This window comes from Gossypium hirsutum, chromosome A05, assembly GCF_007990345.1.
Source record: "Gossypium hirsutum isolate 1008001.06 chromosome A05, Gossypium_hirsutum_v2.1, whole genome shotgun sequence".
In the NCBI taxonomy this organism is placed as follows: domain Eukaryota; kingdom Viridiplantae; phylum Streptophyta; class Magnoliopsida; order Malvales; family Malvaceae; genus Gossypium; species Gossypium hirsutum.
In genome coordinates, this window is record NC_053428.1 from 68744436 (window position 1) to 68769616 (window position 25181).

Here is a 25181-nt window from a genome sequence, read left to right on the forward strand (position 1 = left end):
GCAGTGCTAGGGGCCAAAGTGTGCCAGCACTTCAAGGGAGAGAAATGTATGTGGCGACTGAGAGCACATAGTTCATTTTCCACCCTAAACTCCTCCGTATATAGGCCTAGTGCAGCACCAAACTCTGGGACGCTTAGCTGGCGGATTAATCTGCCTAGGCGAAACTGGACCATACTGGGATCATCGTACCTTGTCGTTACGGTCTGGAGATGGAACGTTGAGCAAAGTTCCATCGTGAGCTCGAGGTATGTCAGCTCGATAATCCCGAAAAATAGCTCCCACGGGTCGGTGGTTAAGAGAGCCCGAATCGCATCAGCCATCTGGACTTGTTCTACTGTAGCCCAGTTGATGCAGTGGCCCGCTGCTAAAGGTTAGGCCCGAAGTATTTGGAAGAGCTCTTCTTGGGGCCCTCGTGGAAATTGTAAGAGAGGGTGACGAATTTTCACGGTTGGACCCGCGGAGGATGACGCTCCATTCCTCTTCTTCAAGGCTGGTACGGCGGTCTTCTTTCCTCTTGAAGATGACATTGAAGGCCTGTGATATAGAGAATGATAATAGGTAAACTTATTCGAAGGGGAAGTAAACTATTTCAACCAAGACTACTAATATGAAGCAAATTCAACCACAAGAATAATGAGAATGAGAATAGAAATGTAATGGGTATAAGGTTTTCCTCGTCTCAATTTAACATAAACTGTGTGGTAACTAACCTAGGAATGAAATTAATTAGCATGATAATAGCATGAAAATAAGCATAGTAATGTCATGGATATGAGGTGTGTCTAACAACTTGATTTAATTTGAAATGTATAATAAAGAACCTATAAATGCAAACTAAATGATAAAGTAATGAACAAAAAGTGAAAACTAGTTCAAAAGTAATGTAGATTATTGTAATAATCAGCATTAATAATGAGTAAAATAGAAGTGAAAGGAGTAAACAAACGCTAAGGAAAAGAGATTGAGCTTTAAAAATGAAGTTGAAGGCGGCGCATGGGCGTGGCAGGGGGGCCGTGTGGAGTTGCAGCGGCTAGGGTTAGGGTTTTTGAATGGAGAAGACAATGAATAGTGCAGCCTATTTATAGATTTTGGGACACACAGCCATGGGACATGCCCATGTGCCCCAATTTTAGCCCGTGTGTTTCGTGTTTTTCCTATTTTGGCGCGTCTGAAATTCGTCACATGCCCGTGTGCCTCGAGCGTGTTGGTTCACACGACAGTGTCGCACGACCGTGTCTAGCTTTATTCGCTTCTCCCATGCCCATGTGTTGTAGCCCCACGCCTGTGTTAATTTGACAGGTTCGGCCACGGCCATGTCGCACGGTTGTGGCATTTTATCATAGCCCGTGTTGGGGAAATCTTTTGCCCTATTTTCACACGGCCTTAAGCACGCCCATGTGATTGGTCAAGTCTCAGTGGAAACACTTGTATTCAAGATTTCTATTAGTAGGTTAGGATTTAAATATCAGAATTTAAAGAAATTAATAATGTTAGTGCTCGGGTTGCCTCCTGAGAAGCGCTTATTTATAGTCTAAGCTCAACTTACCTCTCTGTTGAATGATCATGGTGGTTCAAGGAGTTCATACTTCTCATTCCTACTGTCAATTTTAAAATAAGTTTTTAAATGGGTGTTGTTTACCTTAAAAGTGCCGAACTTGGGATGACTCACCTCCACCGTACTGAATGGAAAAATAATGAGTACCGTAAGAGGGATTTCCTCATTTGGTGTGGTAGTGACAATGGGGGGATCTGCGGCATCTAGGAGGACTTTATCGCTAACCTTTAGTTGATTGGGAGAGGTATCGGGCTTGTTTTGGCGTAGGTTCGGTTTATCATATGTTCTCGGTTTGTATGCTCGCCATTCATCTAGCTCCTCTATTTGAAGTCTTCGTTTCTCATGGGTGTCTTTGTTCACTACTTGATAATAGTGCGATGTCTCCTTTATCTTGGTTTGAAAAGGTTCCTGCAAAGATGATTGAATATTAGTTTTATCATCGACAAGTTTCATAGCAGTATCTTGAGTCGTAGAGGTTTTGACTGAGTTGCGTGCTTGGAGTGTTACTGCATCGTCACCTGCACGAAGTGTTAGCTCTCCTGTGCCTACAGCAATAATGGTTCTGGCAATTGCTAAAAAGAGTCGTCCTAAAATTAAAGGTACCTCGTTATCCTCATCCATATCTAAGACGACAAAGTCTACTGGGTAAATAAATTTATCAATTTTAACGAGAACATCTTCAATAATACCTATAGGAAATCTAACTGTTTTGTCAGCCAATTGTATGCTCCTCCTAGTCTATTTAGGTTTACCGAGACCTAGTCGTTTAAACATTTTATATGGCATAACATTTATACTTGCCCCTAGATCAGCTAAAGCATTATTCACAGATAAACTACCAATTAAGCAAGGAATTGTAAAACTCCCTGGATCTTTCAATTTGTTAGGTAGCTTATTCTTCAGAATAGCTGAGCAGACTGCATTGAGTTCCATATGCGATGTAGCATCTAACTTTCTTTAGCTTATTCTTCAGAATAGCTGAGCAGACTGCATTGAGTTCCATATGCGATGTAGCATCTAACTTTCTTTTATTAGCCAGAAGTTCCTTTAAGAATTTTGCTGAGTTGGGCATATGCGAAAGAACTTCAATAAAGGGTAAGTTAATATGTAATTTCTTTAAGAGTTTGACAAACTTACTGAATTATTCTTCTGTTCTGTCTTTCGTCATCGCTTTAGGATATGGCACACGAGGTTCATAATTCGTACTTACCTATTTAGGATCATCATCGTTTACCTCTTCTCGACCTTTGTTCATCGCGTTGTCTTGCTGTAATTCTGGCTCAGGTGTAATGAATCCTTCCTTATCTTGGGCACTAATTGCATTGAGGTGTTCCCTCAGATTAGGTTCAGTATTACTTGGTAAGCTACCTTATGGTCGTTTGGAGATTAGTTTGGATAGGTGGCCTATCTGAGTTTCGAGTCCTTGGATCGATGCTTGTTGTGTCTTAAGTGCTGTCTCGGTATTTTGGAAATGGGTTTCTGCCATCGTGATGAATTTAGAAAGCATCTCTTCAAGGTTTGGTTTCTTCTCTTGTTGATAAAGTGGCTGTTGAAAACCCTGAGGATTTTGTGGCATTTGATTTCCTTGACCTCCCCAGGAAAAATTTGGGTAGTTCCTCCAACCTGCATTATAAGTATTACTGTATGGGTTATTGTGAGATCTAAAGTTATTGTTACCCATATAGTTGATTTGTTCTTCTTCAGTTGTAGGATTGAAGGGTTGGTATTATGTATGTACACCTCTGCCACTTGAGTCACACCTTATTACTGGATGTACCTGCGTAGAACCAAGTAAACCGTCAATCTTTTTATTGAGAAGTTCTACCTGATTAGAGAGCATGGTGACTGAATCGATGTTATAAATGCCAGCTGTTTTCATTGGCTTTGTCCTCATAACTTGCCACTGATAGTTATTCAGTGACATCTCCTCTATAAATTCATAGGCATATTCTGGTGTTTTATTGTTGATGGTTCCGCCAGTAGTTGTGTCAATCATTTGTCTTGTCGAGGGATTCACACCATTGTAGAACGTTTGAACTTGCAGCCAAAGCGGTAACCCATAGTGAGGGCACCTTCTGAGTAAGTCCTTGTATCTCTCCCATGTATCGTAAAGTGTTTCTAAATCCATCTGTACAAAAGAAGAGATATCATTACGTAATTTAGTCATTTTAGCCAGTGGAAAATATTTTAGTAAAAATTTCTCAGTCATGTGTTCCCAAGTAGTGATAGACCCTCGTGGTAACGAGTTCAACCACTGTTTAGCTTTGTTTCTCAGTGAAAAGGGAAATAACCGAAGATGAATGGCATCATCAGAAACGCCATTCATTTTGAATGTATTGCAAAATTCAAGAAAATTCGCCAAGTGCGTGTTGGGATCCTCATCCTGCAAACCATCAAACTAAACAAACTGTTGTATCATCTGAATTGTGTTAGGTTTTAGTTTGAAATTATTTGCAGCAATAGCAGGTCTAACTATACTAGACTCAATTCCTGCTAAAGAAGGTTTAGCATAATCATACATAGTACGTGGAGCAGGATTTTGATTAGCAGCAATTGCAGGAGGTAGCTGATTGCCTTGGTTTTCAGCCATCTCATCGGTTGGGGGTTGAGTATCATCTTCTCGCTTGTTCTCTGTGTATCTTAAGTTGCGCCTTATTTCTATTTGATCTTTGCGAATTGTATGATTGATTTCTTTGTCAAAAAGTAATGGTCCCGACAGGTTTCTTCTAGTCATAAACTATAAAAACCTGCCAAGAGAACGAAAAGTAAATTAATAAATAATAATAATAAAATAAAATTGCAAGAAAAATAAATGGCTAAAGTAAAAAAAATTTAGTGTTCCTAATATTTTAGTTCCCCGGCAACGTCGCCAAAAACTTGATCACGTGATTTTTAACAAGTAATAAATATCTATAATGAAGATCAAACCTAGACTAACTATTATCAAGATGAAAAGGCAAGCGCACCTATCGAACAATAGTATAGTAATGGCAAGACCGGGATATCGTACCCAAGGGAACCAAAAGTACTAGTAATAACTATCTTTTTATTATCTAGCCTAAGAATAAAAGGGTTTGTTTTAATTAACTAATTATTTAAACTAAGAACGCACAGAAAAAAGAATTGGGGAATTATTTTTTGGAAAATCGATTGACTTGAGACAATACCTAAGGAAAAATCCACCTAGACTTTACTTGTTATTCTAGCTCCGAACCGGACGATTTATTCATTTAACTTGTTCCGTAGAGATCCCTAAGTTATGTTATTATCCCTATTCAAGACTAATAAGGTCTAATCCCTAGATTGAATAACCGAGAATTTTCTTTAATTAACACTCTAGGGCTGCATTAACTCGATCTATGGATCCCCTTATTAGGTTTCACCCTAATCCGGCAAAATCTTGTCACCCTATTTCTAGGCGCGCAATCAACTCCGCTTAATTATGACGAAAGTACTCTTAGACAAGGTCTATTCCTCCTCTAAATAAGAGGGTGTCTTGAAACAGTATCCTGGGATATCAAAACAAGAATTAAGAACACATAATTAAGAACAAGTTAAATATTTATCATACGATTCGGAAAATAATAACAAGATTCGTCTTAGGTTTCATTCCCCTTAGGTATTTAGGGGTTTAGTTCATAACTAAATAGGAAAATATCTCAGAAGAATAAAGAATACAAAACATAAAGAAAACTCAAAACTATTGAAGGGAAATTGAGGAGAGATCTTCAGTTTTGATGATAAATCCGACTTTTGAGATGGATCAATTGGCTTCCTTAGGAGAATTCCTTACCCCCTTCTCCGTCTCCCTTTTTCTCCTCCTCTAGGGTGTATTTATAGGCTTTGGAATGCCTAAAAACCCTAAAAATGGCATTTTCTGAATTGGACTTAACTTGGGCTCGGTAGGGACACGCCCGTGTGACACGGCCATGTGACGTGATTGCCAGGCCATGTTCGATCTGTTAAATTGCACACGGCCGTGTGGGTCAATGGCTAGGCCATGTGAATCGTGAAAGCCTTGGTTGACACCCTCGAAAGACACGGGCGTGTGAGCTGCCTGTGTGGCAAGGCTTAGGCCGTGTCATCTTCTCGATTTGGTCCATTTTGTCCCTTTTTGGCTCGTTTTTGGCTCTTTTTGACTCTTGGTGCTCCCCTGAATACAAAACATGAAATTAAAGCATTAAGAGTATCAAATTCACTAATTCTAATGAGAAATCATCTATAAAATGCATTAAACATGGGGTAAAAATATGTATAATTTACGGTTTATCAGTCAACCAATCCATCCCAAGGATTATATCAAATTCATTAAACGGCAATAACATCAACTTAGCCAGAAAACAATGACCTCTAATTGCCAAAGGATAATTTCTACACACTTGGTCTACAAACACATGTTTTCCTAAGGGGTTGGACACTTTTATCACAATTCAGTTGACTCTACTATCATGGTCATATGAGGTATCAATTCCATAAAAATATAGGAGTGGGTCGGCCTGGGTCAATTAAAGCAGCAACTAATATATCATGAATAGAAAAGGTACCCGTGATCACGTCGGGAAACTCTACCTTTTCACAGGCACGAATAGCGTAAGTTCTCATAGGCGTTCTACCCTTGGACCTCACTGTAGCATCTCTTGGCGCACCCCTGCTACTAGCCCCTCTTCCAAGGTTCTTTTGTGTTCTACCCCTCAATAGAGCACTACTTGCCTTCACTTCTTGCTTTTTATCTCCCTCTTCTAAATCGGGAAAGTCTCGGATGAAATGGTCCAATGACCCACATTTAAAACACCCTCTTTCTTTACCTTAGCACTCGCCAAAATGACGTTTACCACATTGCGAACATTCTGGCTTATTTTGCCGAGCACTAACGACACCCGCGACAGAAGTAGTCTAAGCTCTAAAAGTTGCGTTCTGCTGGTTCTTGTTTCTATTAGAAAACCCCACCGAAGCATTCGATCGGGTAGTAAACTCTCTTGATCTTTTAGACGAGGATTGATGTGATTTCCCCATTAGTCTCTTCTTTGAATCTCGCGACTCAATAGCCACTTTCATCCTTTCTTTTTCTAGCTTCTCTGCTTTGCATGCTTTCTTAACGAGCACTACAAACTCTCTTATCTCTAAAATACCAATAAACACTCGGATATCTTTATTTAAACCATCTTCAAACCTTTTGCACATAGCGGCTTCTGAGGGCATGCACTCCCGCACTTATTTGCTGAGTTTCACAAACTCTCGTTCGTACTCTGTCACTGTCCTACTACCTTGCTTCAACTCTAGGAATTCCTTCCCCTTCTAGTCTATGAACCTCTGGCTAATATACTTCTTCCGAAATTCTTCCAGAAGAATTCCCAAGTGATTCTTTCTCTCAGTACTACGGACACGAGAGTATTTCACTACTGATACATCGAATCCCATAGGAGTGACACTACACACTTCACACACTCTTCAGGTGTGCACGATAGTTCATCAAATACCTTACTGGTATTTTCCAACCAAAACTCTACTTTTTCTGGGTCATCATCTATACTAGCCCAAAATTCCTCATCCCATTGTTTCTGAATCTTATCCACTAGAGGTTTCTCTCTCCTAAACATGTTCGCGCCTTGCGGAGCTACCGGGGCATACTGAGGGATCGAAGGAGGTGGGGGAGGTGGAGTGTTCGGGTTTGCATAGAAGAAATCCATGTACCAAGCATCCATCATTCAGAGATAGGCATAGCCCATAGTCACGAGTTCACTCTCAACTGGTGCGGTCCCTTCGACGTGAGCCGGCATGTTACTCTCCACGTCATCCGCTATAGCTCTATCAGGATCCATTTACTATATGAAAATACGATTTATAGTCGTCAGAAGTCGTCACATTATCAATATATAATTATGGAATGTATAGCTAGACTCATACTCTCGCCAAGTTAGTCCTAGAACTAACTAAACCATAGCTCTGATACCACTAAATGTAACACCCGATACCCGTATCCTACACCGTGATGGAATACGAGGCGTTACCTTACTTAAACTTGTGTTTACAACCATTTCCGAGTCTCCAAGACTTAGACAAATTTAAAACTCTCTCAAACTTATCAACACATCCATAATATAGGCCTTCGAGGCCCAAAACACACATCGTAAATCACTCGAAACCAACTCGGGAACTTTTTCCAGTTATAGAAAAATGTCACTTGACATAGGTGTACACGCCTGTGTGGACAAATCAATATGGTCGTGTTGATGGCCCGTGTGGTTCACACGGCCTAAGCAAATAGAGACACACCCATGTCCTCCACTTGTGTGGAATTTATTTTAAATGCATGCCTACAAGGGTTTTCACATGGTTGGCACATGCCCGTGTGCCTAGCCCGTGTCCTATAACATGGACATTTTGTTTCTGACATCAGCAATCCCAAAATGTCACACAGTCAAGGCACACGCCCGTGTGCTAGGCCGTGCCCTTCCCACAGCTGAGACACATGGCCGTGTCTCTGCCCGTGTGTTTATTATCATGTATACTGACTTAAAATTTTTATGTAAGGGGACACATGATCGAACCACATGCCCATGGGGTAGACCGTGTGTCACATAGCGCCTAGACACATGCCCGTGTGCCGACCCGTGTGGACAATTTAAAGTTATTTACCAAGCCCCTTTGCTACCCTTACATATGTAGTTTTATACAAATACCAACCAATACCAAAACAAGCATAATCACTATAACCAAACCAGCCACAATAGACATTTATTCAACCATGACAATGCATCTTTTATAAATTCAAAATGAATGTTAGCCATCATTCAAGGCTTAATACAAATTGAAGGGTTTCCAACCCAAGCCAATACATATGGCCAAACCTCAATGACACAAATAATGAAGTCTAAGTCCTATACATGTCATATTCAAAAATATAAATCCAACTATACCGAATGCTTCGGTTGATAGTGTGATCAATATCTTTGACTTCTAGTGATCCTTGAGCTACTTAGGCGGCACTGTAAAGAAATGAAAAGGGAAGGGAGTAAGCATAACAGCTTAGTAAGTTGCATATAAGTAAGTATACAACAACAATTTATAAATAATCAACATGCTCATAACACCAAGGTAGGCATAAGCATAACTTACTTATTACCATCAATACAAGTCACATATTATATATTGAGCTCATATCTCATACGTACCAATTAGGTACCTGTACCACTCACAACACGGTTATACTTTCCTCGTTAGCTTAAGAACATAACTGTTACCGTTCAACCATTCGGAATACTATCGGATATTACATAAACCTTAAGCATAGGGTAAGGTACTGATGCCATGTCCTAGACACGGTCTTATACTAGCTCATATCTCAAGTTGATGCCATGTCCCAGACATGGACTTACACTGACTATCATCTCGTAGTTGATGCATGTCCCAGACATGTCTTACACTGGCTTATGTCTCGAAGCCGTTGCATGTCTCAGACATGTCTTACACTAACCCTCATCTCAATGCCGATGCCATGTCCCAGACATCATCTTACACTAGCTCTCATAATGTGGCCGATGCATGTCTCGGACATGTCTTACACTAGCTCACACACGAATGACCCAAATGTCATGGCATGAATATCTGATTTACTTCTTAAGGTTCCAACGGAAATTCTACTATCTCATTTATCATTATACATTCTCAATTTCAAAATCAAGCAATTTATGCTGTAATAATTCAAGCACATATAATTAACAATGTAGTTGTATTATTTACATACAACTTACCTCGAATTACAAAATGTGGCAACTAGCCGATTTAGTCAGTTTGCTTGGCTTTCCCCCGGTCTAGGCTCAGACTCAGTATTTCATGATCTATAATAACAAAATGCACTTATTAATTCACTTTATCAACCTAAGCACTCAACAATTCACAATTGGGCTAAATGACCATTTTGCCCCTAGACTTTTACAAAATGACCATTTTACACCTCAGCCTGAAAATTAATTTTTATAAAATTTATTTATTTCTAAAGACTAGCCAAACCTCTTTGACTCTTATAGCACTCCAAATTTCTACTATTTCACACATTTTTCATCTATTTTACAACTTATGCAAAATGGTCCCTTTAGGTGTTTTCATGCTAACACCTTTTACAAAAGTTGTTTATGTCACACCCAAGACTCATATTCTTCCATAAAATTTCAGAAAACACCCTAGATTCTCTCATGGAAAAACCCTATACTTTAAACCATTTTGCAAAATAGACCCCTCATTTGAAAGCTCATGCTTCAAGGGTCTCAAAAGTACATAAATCATCAACAAAGGACGTGGAAATCACTTACTTGTGAGTGCTTCAAGTTGCTGAAATTTTTAAGCTTTTAAACCCCCTTTAATGACAGATTTTTTGTAGAGAAAGAATATGAAAAAGGGATGATATCGTCCTTCCTTTATTTATTTCTATTTTAGTAAAAAATAAGCCACCTAACTCACCAAATTTGAAAATTTTGTCTTCTCTTTGACTCTATGGCCGACTATGCTTCCTTTTGAGGGTCTAATTGCCCTTTAAAATCCCCCAATTTTGATTCTCTAATAAAATAACACCTTTAGCTATCAAATTAGGACTTTTGCACTTTATGAGATTTAGTCCTTTTTTTTTGCAATTAGGCTCACAAACGTCAAAATTAACTCACCAAATTTTTTATACACTAATATAAACATGCAATGATTCCAAAATAATGATAAAATATTTTATTTGAATCCAGATTTGTGGTCCTGAGACTACTATTCCGACTAGCCCCCAAAATCGGGCTGTTACATTGAATGAGTTAAATTTGATATTATATAGATCAAGAAAAATGAAGTTCAGATGACTAGTCAATACATTTTGTCATTTTTGTGATCGAGGTAAGTTCATTTGTTAATAAGAATTATTATAATTGTGTCTGAAATGCTTTATTATTGAATTTATTTGTGAATACGACCTTACAGATATGTTCAACGAAGATTCGACAATGTGAAATCCTCGTTGAACCTTAGGAATAGATTAGGATACGAATAACATATCATTAGGGCTTATGTGTTTGGGTGCTGGTCCGTACGTCCTACTGGTGGCTGAGTTATCCGACATGAGTTGCGGATTCTCGTTAGCTTATGTGAGTAGCACCGTCTAGCTACGTCATGACCGTCAGCTTGTGTGAGCAGAGCCATCAATAACTCGAGAGTGAGCATTATATGAGATATGAGGTTGAGATAGCTCCGGCTATGTATTGGCACTTAAAGTACGAGATTCTCGAGTATCTGATAGTATTCCAAATGGTTCAACGGGTATATCAAAGATATGAAATGGTGAGAAATAGATACCTATCAGTACAGGTATGTACGAAAACTAAATGAGCATTGAATCTATGAAACTTGTGAGTTCATGATTTCTTATGTGATTGAATATATGTTAACCTTATGATTTAATGATTTTGTATTATATTATGCTCATACTACTTGATTTGGTGAATGAATGGTGAGCTTTACTTATTAACCATATGAGCTTACTAAGCTTTATAGCTTACTCTGTTTACTTTTTTTGTGTTTTATAGTGATTATCGAAGCTTACTCAAATTTGGGAATCATTGAAGATCTCGTCACACTATCAAGCTATCACTTTAGTACTTTTGAACTTATGTATTTGGTTATATGGCATGTATAGGAGTTATGGTCAGTTTGGTATACAGTTTGGAAATGGATTTAGCCATTTGAGTTGGCTTGTAAATGATAAATGTTTGTTATGTGTATAGCCATATAAAGTGGTTTATTTTGGTATGCTTGATAATGTATATATATAGGTGCAAATGACATTTCGTTATGTGGTTGGTATTAGCTATATGATGTTTATAATGAATTGGTAATTTGAGCACCATATGGTTGAAATTTGGAGATTTGGTATGCATGTGATTTGACGTAAGAAAGTGTATATTTGAGGTTAATTAGTTAAGTTATTTGTGAATGTGATTTTGGTATGATTTGAATTGGAAAAATATGATGTGATGATTCATATAGTGTAACACCCCAAACCTGGCCTAGACGTTATGGCCGAATCTGGCGTGTCACATCAAAGTGTTTTTCAAAACTTGATCTTTCCGGTAAGAATCCGTTACTGAATCTAGATCCTTTTATTATTATTTAACAAAAGTTCTCGATCAAAACGTTTACCAATTTGTTTGCCTTTGGTATATTACTTCAATTTAAACCGCGGAAGCATTTTGAAAACTTTTTTGTTGAAAGCTCGTGCTCTTTAGAAAGTCGTGCTATTTTCAAAACTCATGTTTTCCTAGACTAGCAGTTTAGTATAAGAAATCAAAATCCAAATTAAAAATTAAAACCCACCAATAACTTTATTACATAAATTAAAACCCAAAATGAAATTTAATTGCAAATAAAAGAAACAGAAGCAGTAGTGTGGCCATCTCTGAGTCCCTCGTAGCTCCAAACTATCTAAGCTTAGGGATTACCTGCACAGTTAGAAACGAACTCAGTGTGTAATCGCCATAACAAACAAACAATGAATAACATAGTATCAGTATAGTCTGGGCCAAAGCCCTATTCAGTATCAGTACAGTCTGGGCCTAAGCCCTATACAGTAGCAGTATGGGCTTAAATCCAATGCAGTAACAATACAATACGATGTAATGCAATTATGCATCCCACCCAAATCCAACCAGCACACCACCCGTACTAACCAACACACCATGTGGGGATATAAATCGACCCACCCAACCAGCACACCAATATCGCAGCAAAGCTACCAGAAACAGTAAATGTGGCAAAGCCACTAGTATCAGTAATTGTTGCATAGCCACCAGTAACAGTGAATGTGACATAGTCACCAGTACAGAACTTCCTCCATATCAAAATCCCTACCCCATGCAGTATGTCGTGCCATAAATATTATATGCATGCAAAGTCATACTCAGTGCAATCATATATGTAAATCTTAAGCACATCAGTCATACGGAACATAAGGACATAATCGTCATTTTACCATACAGGGGTATTACGGTCACTTTACCCTACAGGGGCATTACGGTCTTTTTACCTATTAGGGGTATTTCAGTCATTTCATCCTACAAAGGTGTTTTGGTAAATCTACAAACCAAGGGTATTTTAGTAATTTTGCAAACCAATGGTATTTCTATAATTTTCGAAAGTCAAGGGTATTTTTATAATTTTCCAAATTAAGGGTATTTCGGTACTTTTCCAAATCAGGGGTATTTTGGCAACTTTACAAATCAAGGGTATTTCGGTAATTTCACAAATCAGGGGTATTTTGGTAATTTTACAAACTAGGGGTATTTTGGTAATTTTGTAAACCAAGGGTATTTTGGTAATTCTACCCTACAAGGGAATTTCAGTAATTCTACCCTACAGGGATATTTCATTAATGCTAGCCTATAGATATGAGATTCACATAGTCCAAACCAATATTTACTACACAATCATATAATTTATCCACTTGGGCCCATGGGCCCATTAGGCCCACATGGCCCAAAGCAACCTAAGCCCACGAGAGCACTCATGATGGCCTCAACCATCACGTCAAAGCTCCCACACGTGCGCTCGCACACTCATGTGGCTGCCATCACCTTGTGACTGGCATTTTGGCATTCCAGCATTTGCCGTTCTACAACTAGAATGGTGTGAAATACACACCTGTTTATGAGAATGCGCCGAAGTCCATGATCACCAACCTTGTCACATTCTGCATTGAGTCTTGCTCCCCAACTCATCTGGTTCGCTTTATTTAAAGCGAGCTTCTCACTAATTCTCATGTTAGCTTCCCGATGTGGGATTACTTCCAACCAATAGGAAAAATTCCTCATTCTTATGACCACTTCAACCATAGAGTTTTAGTCCAACTTCACCTCCTACACAATTAAAATAGCAAAATAAATACTCTACTACGCATCCCAAGACTTGAACCTTAGACCTCACAGTTACACAACACGCCACCTTGCCACTCCATCACAGGCTCTTTCTATGATAAAAACATCCATAATTAACTTTAAGACATATGTGCCAGCATCCAGATTCACTTAAGAGAAAAACCAAAATGAATTGTAAGAGCCAAGACTTGAACCTCAGACCCCATGTACACTCCACACGCCATTTACCAATAGACCACTAGGCTTTTTGTGTCATTTATTTACCACAATAATTTAAAAGGCCTTCATCCAAGCACCTAGGGTTTTATTCACTTAAAACCAAAATTTTTGCTAAAGCTCAGGTTTGAACCCATGATTTCTCCAACACTTCTCAGGGCCATTAACCACTAAAGCAGACATTTAATTGCGTCATTTCATTGCAAAATTAAATACCTATATACAATCTCCTTACGGACCCACACTCAAGGCCCAATACTTCTAGGCCCAAATTCGGGGTGTTACATATAGTTCTTGGTACGAAAATAGCATGAATTAGGCTTAGTTGAGATTGGTTTGAATACCTATTTATACCATATTATGCCTTTTGGTTTTGTGTAGGTGAATGAAATTTTGGGTGAGAAAGGTGGCTTGGTAAATAGCCTATTTTTGTCCACACGGGAAGAGACACAGACGTGTGTCTCAGCCGTGTGTGACACAAGGTCAGGTGACACGGCCTTGTGTCCCCTGGTGTTTAATTAAAAATCAAGTCAGAATGCTCCACATGGCCCAACACACGAGCGTGTGACTTGGCCGTGTGGCATAAGTCAGAATACCCTACAGGTTTGGCACAGCCTAGCACACGGGTGTGTGAGGCCATTTCAAAGGGCACACAGAATAGTCACACCGCCGTGTGGTTGGCTGTGTGACCCAAGTCAGGGAGTTACACGCGGGGTCGGACACAGGCTGGGACACGGCCATGTGATCCCATTCGAATGTCCAGACAGCCTGTGACACAGGCGTGTCTTTGGCCATGTGAGGCACATGGCTGGGCCATACGGGCGTGTTTCCCCTGTATTTTTGAAAAACTTTCTAAGTTTTTCCAAAAATTTCTTGAGTTATCAGTTTAGTACCAAACCACTTCTAATGCATGATTTGGTCCTCGTAGGCTCGTATTAGGGACAATGTGATTGATTATGAATGACTTGTATTTGAATTTGATAATTGTTTGAGAAATGTATGTTCATTTAAGTAATAAGCTGGTAATGCTCCGTAACCCTATTCCGGTGATGGATATGGTTTAGGGGTTTACAATAGCCGCTTTGCATGCATAATTGATAAACTTATAAATGTTTTAATTATTTTTTTAGAACTTAAATGGCTTTATCTAATCTTAAATAAATTTTAAACTTAAAGTTTTCTAAGTATTTTTAAAAGTCCACTGCAAATAATTTACATCTAGACCACTTATAAAAAAAGTTCAAAATTGATATTGAAAATTTCCTATTTAAATGCTTTAAGATGATAATTCGATTTAATTAGTGATTTTTTCCAAAATAAACATGTTTTACTAAATATTTTACAACAATATTAAATTAGTTAGAAATTAATTCTAGGTTTTGAAAAAAATGATTAAAACATTTGTTTTTAATAAGAAATTTTTTTCAACAAAATTAATGTCGCTTCCAAAATTTGGCCATAACGTCTCGGTCGGGTTTGGGGGTTACAATTATCAAAATCAATAGGTATTTTGCAAGATTGTAATGGGGCTAGGCTCAAGGTAAGGATAAAGAGATGTGATTTTTAGGCTAAATATTCTTAAACTTGCCTTGGATCTTTGTAGCACAATCTACCTTACTAATTGGGTTAACAGCCCTAAACTTAATTTTGAACTCATGCTCAATGATATCATCAGTATTTGATCATACTTTTTTATCAAAAACCTTTTGAATTTTCCTTCAAGTTTTCTTTTCACCAAAGCAAATAAAGTTAAAATTAATGCAAAGATAGGGTAAAATTTATGAAAAGAAGGCAAGATGACTTGTTATGTAGGTGAATCAAATAAAGTAGGCCATACAACTCAAAATAAGGTTTCAATGGTTAATATTAAATATGGTAGGCTTGAAAGGCTTAAACGATCCAAATAAATATGCCTATATCATTTTCAGATTCTTGTGCCTCCTAGGATTTCGCCTCAAGAAAGTTACTAAGACAATTCTAAATACTTAAATCTTCATGCAAACCTAATTCTAAGGAAAAGTAAATTTTCATGGCTAAAACTTCATAATTCTTAGAAAAATACAACCTTATCATGATTACGCTAACATAATTTAAAAAAAAACTTGAATAGAATCAGAAAGTACACTTTCATTCAAGCTAACTTATTAACAAAAATTTTCTCTAAGTATTAATTCATTTCAATGTACTTATGTGTTAAAATTTAAAAAAAAAATAATGCAAGATGGTCCTTACCCCTTTTAAAAAGAAGCAGTGTCCTTATTGCAAAATAACAATGTAGTGAATGTGAACTTGTACACTAGGTAGGATCCTAGGAAAGAGAGGTGAGTCATGAAGACTGCTTAAGTACCAAGTATTTCCTTGACAAATCCAATCCTAGACATGTACATGTGCATTACGACACTACTTTGCTTTTTACTAGAAAACAAATATAATGGAATGGCATCTGTAACACCCCGAACCCGAGACCGTCGCCGGAGTCGAACACGAGGTGTTAACAGACTTCAAACCACTTATTAAAATTTTTCCAGACAAGCTGCCAATCTGCGTACTAGTTGCTTTAAAAATCATATCTTGAGCTCTGGAACTCGAAATACAGTTCCGTGAATTTTCCCTGAAACTAGACTCAAATTCCCATCTACATATTTTTTTCTAGAATTTTTGGTTGGGCCAATTAGTACAGTTTATTAGTCAAAGTCTCCCATGTTACTGGGGTCGACTACACTGACCTTTGTGCATTACGACCTGGATATCTCCCTGTACAGAGCTTCAATACTAATGCCGTTTGTTTCTATAGAAACTAGACTCAGATAGGAATCTATACATATATGGCATGGCTCCTAATTATCTCTGGTTAATTTATAATGAATTTCCAAAGTCGGAACAGGGAACCCAGAAACCGTTCTGGCCCTGTCTCACGAGAACCTGAATATCTCTTAACATACTGTCTATATGATTGTTTTGTTACTTCTATATGAAAATATACTCATCGAGCTTCGATTACATAATTTATTCACTATTTAATTTCATTCCTACTAATTTTTGTAATTTTTCAATCCCAAGTCACTTCTGCTGCCAGCATCTGTTACTGAAGCAACTATGTCCATTTCGTGATTTCTCATTGATCTAACTAGTAATTCATCATACATATCACAAAATTATAATCATGACTAGCCATACCAAAGGCTAATCATTGTCAAACATCTCCCTACTACGCTATTGCCATATCATGAATCTTAACACCAAAATTAATCAGCCATGACATATGGCATAAAAATCGTATTACCAAGACTTACGTCCCAACATTAGAACCAAATTCAACCGAACATTATGCCATTTTCGCATGGCTAAAAGTTTACATACCAAATTTCAACAAAACATATTAGCCTATACATGCCGAAATGTTCTCTTAGACCAACTAAGAAGAAAATACCAAAGGTTGCTAGCCGGTGTGATGACTTCGACGACGGCACGATCACGCAAAAAGAGACGAGTCCAAGAAACCTAGAATAGGTGACAAGCAAACACCGAATGAGTATATAACTCAGTAAGCCATAAGCATTCCACAACCATCCATTAATAAAATTATCACAACAGGAAACAATGAAATGAGGTTAAGTACTCCATCCATACCAAACTATACCATAGTTCCTTAAACCCTATGGTTCAATCTCATACCAAGTCCTACATTGGCCTTTCATACATCATTTTATTTTCGTTATAATCATACAATTAAACGAACTTTCACCTATTCCACAATGAACCTTATGTACGTGACTTCAACTATAATCCTCACATAGGTTCAAAACTTACCAAGCTCAACTCCAAATATAAACATAGCGCCTATTAGCCATGAACTCAAGGTACTTACCTTTTCCGCTGTCCAAAATTGACTCGGTAAAGTCGCACCCTTCATGTAAATAATTTATAGAAAATATATACTGGGTTGCACACATAATGTTTAGTAATCAACCACGCACACTTAGTGCCATGCACTTTAAACTCACACACTTAGTGCCATGCATTTCAAGTTCGCACACTTACCTTTTCCGCTGTCCAAAATCGACTCGGTAAAGTCGCACCCTTAATGTAAATAATTTATAGAAAATATATATTGGGTTCGCACACATAGTGCTTAATAATCAACCGCGCACACTTAGTGCCATGTACTTTAAACTCGCATACTTAGTGCTGTACAATTTAAACCCGCACACTTAGTGCCAATCTCATGACCGTGAACACTTATTGCCCGCACACTTAGTGCCGAAAACCAGCCACTCTATAGGCTTCACTTCCTTTTTACATTCGACAAATTTCATCTCTACTTACATATACATTTGTATACATTTCATCTCATTAAACACAATGGTATAGGTATTACGATCATTTAAATCAATACCAAAGATATGCTTAATGACTTACCTGTGTTGGGTAAGACGGTTCCAACTCGGCTACTCGATGATCTTTTCTTTGCCTTTGCTCGATTCTCCTCCTTTAACTCCTTGAGCTTAATCAATAAATCAACTAGTTTAACCGCCTTGCTAAATATTTACAATCTAATTACACATGCATATGTATGTTAGTATATTCGGCAATCACCCTTACTAATCACCCACTTGATCAATTATAGAGAATCAAAGTTAATATCACAATGTGTACCCTATATGGCCCATTATACATAATCAAATTTAACATAATCTATATATTTACTCATATGGCCGAATATACCTAATCATACATACACCTAACCAAAAATAATTTCTAAAATCTTTATATCATTTATACACTAAGCCGAGTACTCTTACCAAGTTCACCTATATTCTTCAACAAATTCTTCATTGATCAAACACATATTCGGCTAAAGAAATGGCAATTTTAGCAACTTTTGATTTAATACTTTATCAATTATAATACATCTAAATATTTTTTTCATATTATTAACACAATTCACATACATTACTTAATATAACATTTTCACATTCGGCATTAGTATCAACCATAGTAGCCGATTCTTCCTACTTTGTACCCATGCATCTATTTGATCCTTAGTTAGTTCAAACACTCAAAGTCAACCATCTCCATACCTCATCACCAAAGACATCAAAATACCAACCAAGAATGTAACATTCATGGCCGAATATCATCTCCATCATTTAACAAAGTTTGAACCATGGCTAGGTAGATTTCAAACTTACAACTTAAAATATACATGAATCTCAAAGAATAATATCAAACATACCTCAATCTAGTTACATGCATGGCCAAACTTCCTCCTAATCCTCTTCCAAACCAAACATGAAGCAAGAACTCCTTCCTCCTTCCTTAGAATTTTCGGTCAAAAGAGGATGAAAAAGGATGAACTAAATTTTTCTTTTCCTTTCTTTAGCTCACGGCAATGGGGGGGGGAACAACCACTCATTTTTTTTGTTTTCATTTCTTTATTACCCATACTCCTTATTTTATTTTTTTCTAACATACCTCACTAAGCCAACATGTTCCCAACATGTTTCCACCCATAGCATGGCCAACCACTAGCTCAAATTTTGGGTAATTTGACATGCAAACCCATCATTTTCATAACATGCATTAATAGACCAATTTAAATTAGCCTATCATATTTTCACCATGTCTCATATCGATCCCTATTTAATAATTTCTCATGCAATTGGCAAAATTGGAGAATGAAACTTCCACATACTCATGTACACACATAATAAGCATAGAATATGGAAATTAATTATTTTTATGACTCGGTTTTGTGGTCCCGAAACCACTCCCCGACTAGAGTCAATTTTGGGCTGTTACAACTCTTCCCCACTTAAGAAATTTTCGTCCCCGAAAATCTTACCGGTAAATAGGTTTGGGTATCGTTCCTTCATCGAGCTCTCGGTTTCCCAAGTAGCTTCCTCGATCCCGTGTTTGAGCCATAACACCTTCACTAACGGAACCCTTTTGTTTCGCAACTCCTTCACTTCACGAGCTAGGATACGCATCGGTTCTTCTTCATAACTCATATCGGCTTGAATTTCAACCTCTAATGGGCTAATTATGTGCGATGGATCAGATCGATAGCGTCGAAGCATCGAAACATGAAAGACGTCGTGAATCTTCTCAAGCTCAGGGGGCAAAATCAATCTATACGCAACCGGACCAACTCGTTCGGAGATTTCGTACGGCCCAATGAATCTCGGGCTCAACTTGCCCTTACGGCCAAACCTGAGTACCTTTTTCCAAGGCGAAACTTTAAGGAACACTTTATCTCCCACCTGATATTCAATGTCCTTTCGTTTCAAGTCCACATACGATTTCTGACGATCTGTGGCTGCCTTCAGACTTTCACGGATTACCTTTACTTTCTGTTCGACATCTTTAATCAAATCAACTCCGAAAATTTTACTTTCACCGAGCTCGGTCCAAAACAATGGTGTACGACATTTACGACCGTACAAAGCCTCGTAAGGTGCCATCTTAATACTTGATTGAAAACTATTGTTGTAAGCGAATTCAATCAAAGGTAAATACCGTTCCCATGAACCACTAAACTCAAGGATGCAGCATCTCAGCATATCCTCGAGTACCTGAATTATCCGCTCGGATTGACCATCGGTTTGGGGATGAAAAGCGGTGCTAAAATGCAGCTTGGTACCCAAAGCTTCTTGCAATTTCTTCCAAAATCGTGAGGTGAATCTCGGATCTCTATCCGACACGATAGAAATAGGTACTCCATGTAATCTCACAATCTGAGAAACATACAATTCGGCTAGTTTATCCAATGAAAAATCCGTATGCACGGGGATAAAGTGAGCCGACTTAGTCAGTCTATCAACAACAACCCAAATCGCATCCTTCTTACTTGCTGACAATGGCAGTCCGGACACAAAGTCCATTGTGACTCGATCCCATTTCCACTCGGGTATCATGATCGGCTGAAATAATCCTGAAGGCACTTGATGTTCCGCTTTCACTTGTTGACATATTAAACATCTCGAAACAAAGTCGGAGATGTCTCGTTTCATACCATGCCACCGAAACTGACGTTTCAAATCGTTGTACATTTTCGTACTCCCCGGGTGAATTGACATTCGGCTACAATGAGCTTCGTTCAGAATCATCGAAATGAGTTCTGAATTTCTTGGAACACACAACCGACTTCTGAACCTCAAACAATCGTCATCATCAATTTTAAATTCGGATTCCATATTTGGAATACATTCAGCCCGTTTTGCAACCAATTCATCCTCGACTTTCTAAGCTTCACGAATTTGATGAATCAATGATGGTTTGGCCTTTAATTCAGCTACTAACACATTGTCGGGTAGAACAGACAAGTGCACATTCATCGCTCGTAAAGCAAACAGCGATTTCCGGCTTAAGGCGTCCGCAACCACATTAGCCTTTCCCGGGTGGTAATCAATGACAAGCTCGTAATCTTTCAACAACTCAAGCCAACGTCTTTGTCGCAGATTTAAGTCTCTTTGAGTCATCAAATATTTGAGACTTTTGTGATCCGAAAATACATGGCACTTTTCGCCAAACAAATAATGTCGCCATATTTTCAAAGCAAATACGATGGCGGCTAGCTCGAGATCATGGGTTGGATAATTTCTCTCGTGTGGCTTCAATTGTCTCGACGCATAGGCCACAACTCGACCTTCTTGCATCAATACGCAACCCAACCCGAGTAGGGATGCCTCACTATAAATGACAAACACTTTGCCTGATTCAGGTTGCACTAAAATTGGAGCTTCAGTCAAACGAGTTTTCAGTTGATCGAAGCTTTTTTGACATTTCTCCGTCCATTCGAACTTAACATCCTTTTGAAGTAGCTTCGTCATTGGTGTGGCTATCATCGAGAAACCTTTTACAAATCGTCGGTAATAACCAGCGAGCCCAGGAAGCTCCGAACTTCGGTAATATTTCTTGGAGGCTTCCAGTTAAGTATGGCTGAAATTTTGCTCGGGTCAACTCAAATACCCGATGCGGATACCACATGACCCAAGAAGCTAACCTCTCTTAACCAGAACTCACACTTACTGAACTTAGCATATAACTTCTTATCCCGCAAAATTTGCAACACTAATCTCAGGTGCTCAGCATGTTCGGTCTCATCTCCTGAATAGACTAAGATGTCATCAATGAACACAACTACGAACCGGTCCAAATACTGTCTGAAGATCCGATTCATCAAATCCATAAATACCGCAGGGGCATTAGTGAGCCCGAACGGCATCACTAAGAACTCGTAGTGACCGTACCTCGTTCTGAAAGTAGTTTTGGGTACGTCCGAATCTCGAATCCGCAACTGATAATAACCCGATCTCAAATCTATCTTTGAAAATACTGAGGCTCCCTTTAGTTGATCAAACAAATATCAATACGCGGTAATGGATATTTATTCTTTATCGTCACTTTATTCAGTTGACGATAGTCAATGCACAACCTCATGGTTCCGTCCTTCTTTTTCACGAACAATACTGGTGCACCCCAAGGTGAGAAACTTGGTCGAGCGAAACCTCTATCCGTCAACTCTTGCAATTGAGCTTTCAATTCCTTTAACTCGGTTGGTGCCATACGATACGGAGCTATCGAAATTGGCGTAGTTCCAGGTACAAGCTCAATACCAAACTCTACCTCCCGAACAGGTGGCAAACCAGGTAACTCTTCAGGAAAAACATCCGGGTATTCACAAACCACCGGCACAGATTCGGGTTTCTTTTCTAATTCTTTGTCATCAAGTACATACGCAAGGTATGCTTCGCACCCTTTTCTTACATATTTTTGGGCCAACATTGCTGATATTACAGCTGGCAACCCCCTTAAGTCCGTAGACTCAACTCGGATTATCTCGTTATTTGCGCACCTCAAATTAATAGTCTTGCTTTTGCAATTCACAACCGTATCATGCGCGGTCAACCAATCCAAACCAAGAATAACATCAAATTCGTCAAACGGCAAAAGCATCAAATCGGCCGGAAAACAGGATTCTCGGATTATTAGAGGGCATCTCTTACACACTTTATCAACAAGTACGCATTGACCCAAAGGGTTTGACACTCGAATTACGAACTCAGTAGACTCAACAGGTAGAGTCTTACTGGATGCTAAGGTTTCGCATACATATGAATGAGTAGAGCCAGGATCAATCAATGCAATCACATTAGTATCAAAGAGAGTGAAGGTACCAGTGATGACGTCGGGGGAGGATGCCTCCTCTCGTGCGCGGATGGCATATGCTCTAGCAGGAGTACGGTTCTCGGCTCGAACAGCCGTATCAGAGGCCCCTCTCTGACTACCACCCCTACCTCCTAAAATTCTCGGTGGACCACCTCTAGTTGTCACTCCACTAGGTCTTGCACCTTAAATCTTATTCTTCTCCTCAAGCTCCGTGCAATCTCTAATGAAGTGGTCCTTCGAACCGCATCCGTAACAGGCCCTGTTAGTAGACTTACCCAACATTCACCTAGGTGTCGTCTCCCGCATTGGGGACATTCAGGTTTCTCTTGACGATTATTGCCCACACTAGCTACCGAAGTAGCTCGGGAGTCCGTCGATGGTCGTGCTCTGATGGAAATTCCCGCAGTCGTCCTCGACTTATTAGTGTCCTCCCTGAACTTCTTTACAGCTGAGAACGGAGCTTTACCCGTCGATCTTTTACGATAGTCTCTAGCTTCAAATTCAGCCTTCTTCTTCTCCTTTCCAAGTTCTTCCGCCTTGCAGGCTCGTTCGACTAGTGTTACGAATTCTTTTATCTCCAAAATACCCACTAGTAGCTTTAAATTTTCATTCAATCCTTCTTCGAATCTTTTGCACATAGCAACCTCATCAGCTACACACTCCCGGGCATACCTACTGAGTCTTACGAATTCATGTTCGTATTCAGATACTGTCATACGGCCTTGCTTGAGTTCCAAGAATTCCTTACGCTTTTGATCAATGAACCGTTGACTAATATATTTCTTTCGAAATTCCGTCTGAAAGAAGTCCCAAGTTACTCGTTCGTTTGGGACTATGGAAATCAGGGTCCTCCACCAATAGTAGGCTGAGTCCCGCAACAAGGATATAGCACACTTTAGACATTCATCAGGCGTGCATGACAGTTCATCAAACACCCGAATGGTGTTATCAAGCCAGAACTCGGCCTTTTCAGCATCATCAGTAACTATGGCCCTGAACTCCTCGGCCCCGCGCTTCCTAATCAAGTCTACAGGTGGCTTACTCAGCCTCACAGGATCAGCGACTGATGGCATTATGGGCTCTTGGGGTGGATTATTCAAATTCGGGAATTGTTGGACGGCCGGATTGGTTCGGGCATATTGCGCGACCCACTCATTCATCATGGTAAAGAAGGCTTGTTTAGCCCCCTCACCTTGATTATTCGCAGATGACTGAGGTTCAACAGGCGGTGTCCCTTGTGCAGGAGCAGCCGCTACACTTTCAATGTCATCCGCCAAGGTTCTCTCTACACCAGGATCCATTTACTAATCAAAACATAAATTTTTAATCGTCAGAAGTCATCACACATTTAAACATTAACATTCGGCATGTATAGCTAGACTCATACGTGCTATGGTAGTCCTAGAACCGACTAAACCATAGCTCTGATACCAATCAAATGTAACACCCCGAACCCGAGACCGTCGTCGGAGTCGAACACGAGGTGTTAACAGACTTCAAACCACTTATTAAAATTTTTCCAGACAAGCTGCCAATCTGCGTACTAGTTGCTTTAAAAATCATATCTTGAGCTCTGGAACTCGAAATCCAGTTCCGTGAATTTTCCCTGAAACTAGACTCATATGCCCATCTACATATTTTTTTCTAGAATTTTTGGTCGGGCCAATTAGTACAGTTTATTAGTCAAAGTCTCCCATGTTACTGGGGTCGACTACACTGACCTTTGTGCATTACGACCTGGATATCTCCCTGTACAGAGCTTCAATACTAATGCCGTTTGTTCTATAGAAACTAGACTCAGATAGGAATCTATACATATATGGCATGGCTCCTAATTATCTCTGGTTAATTTATAATGAATTTCCAAAGTCGGAACAGGGAACCCAGAAACCATTCTGGCCCTGTCTCACGAGAACCTGAATATCTCTTAACATACTATCCATATGATTGTTTTGTTACTTATATATGAAAATAGACTCATCGAGCTTTGATTACATAATTTATTCACTATTTAATTCCATTCCTATTAATTTTTGTAATTTTTCAATCCCAAGTCACTGCTGCTGCCAGCATCTGTTACTGAAGCAACTATGTCCATTTCGTGATTTCTCATTGATCTAACTAGTAATTCATCATACATATCACAAAATTATAATCATGACTAGCCATACCAAAGGCTAATCATTGTCAAACATCTCCCTACTACGCTATTGCCATATCATGAATCTTAACACCAAAATTAATCAGCCATGACATATGGCATAAAAATCGTATTACCAAGACTTACGTCCCAACATTAGAACCAAATTCAACCGAACATTATGCCATTTTCGCATGGC

General features: G+C 38.9%; 1 non-coding gene across 1 annotated transcript; it reads left to right on the forward strand.

The window, feature by feature from the left end:
- The first annotated feature begins 3609 nt into the window (after nucleotides 1-3609).
- Nucleotides 3610-3716, forward strand: LOC121229989 (small nucleolar RNA R71). Its single transcript, XR_005927939.1, has one exon. It is a non-coding gene; the product is annotated as a small nucleolar RNA R71 (small nucleolar RNA).
- Nucleotides 3717-25181: the final 21465 nt, after the last annotated feature.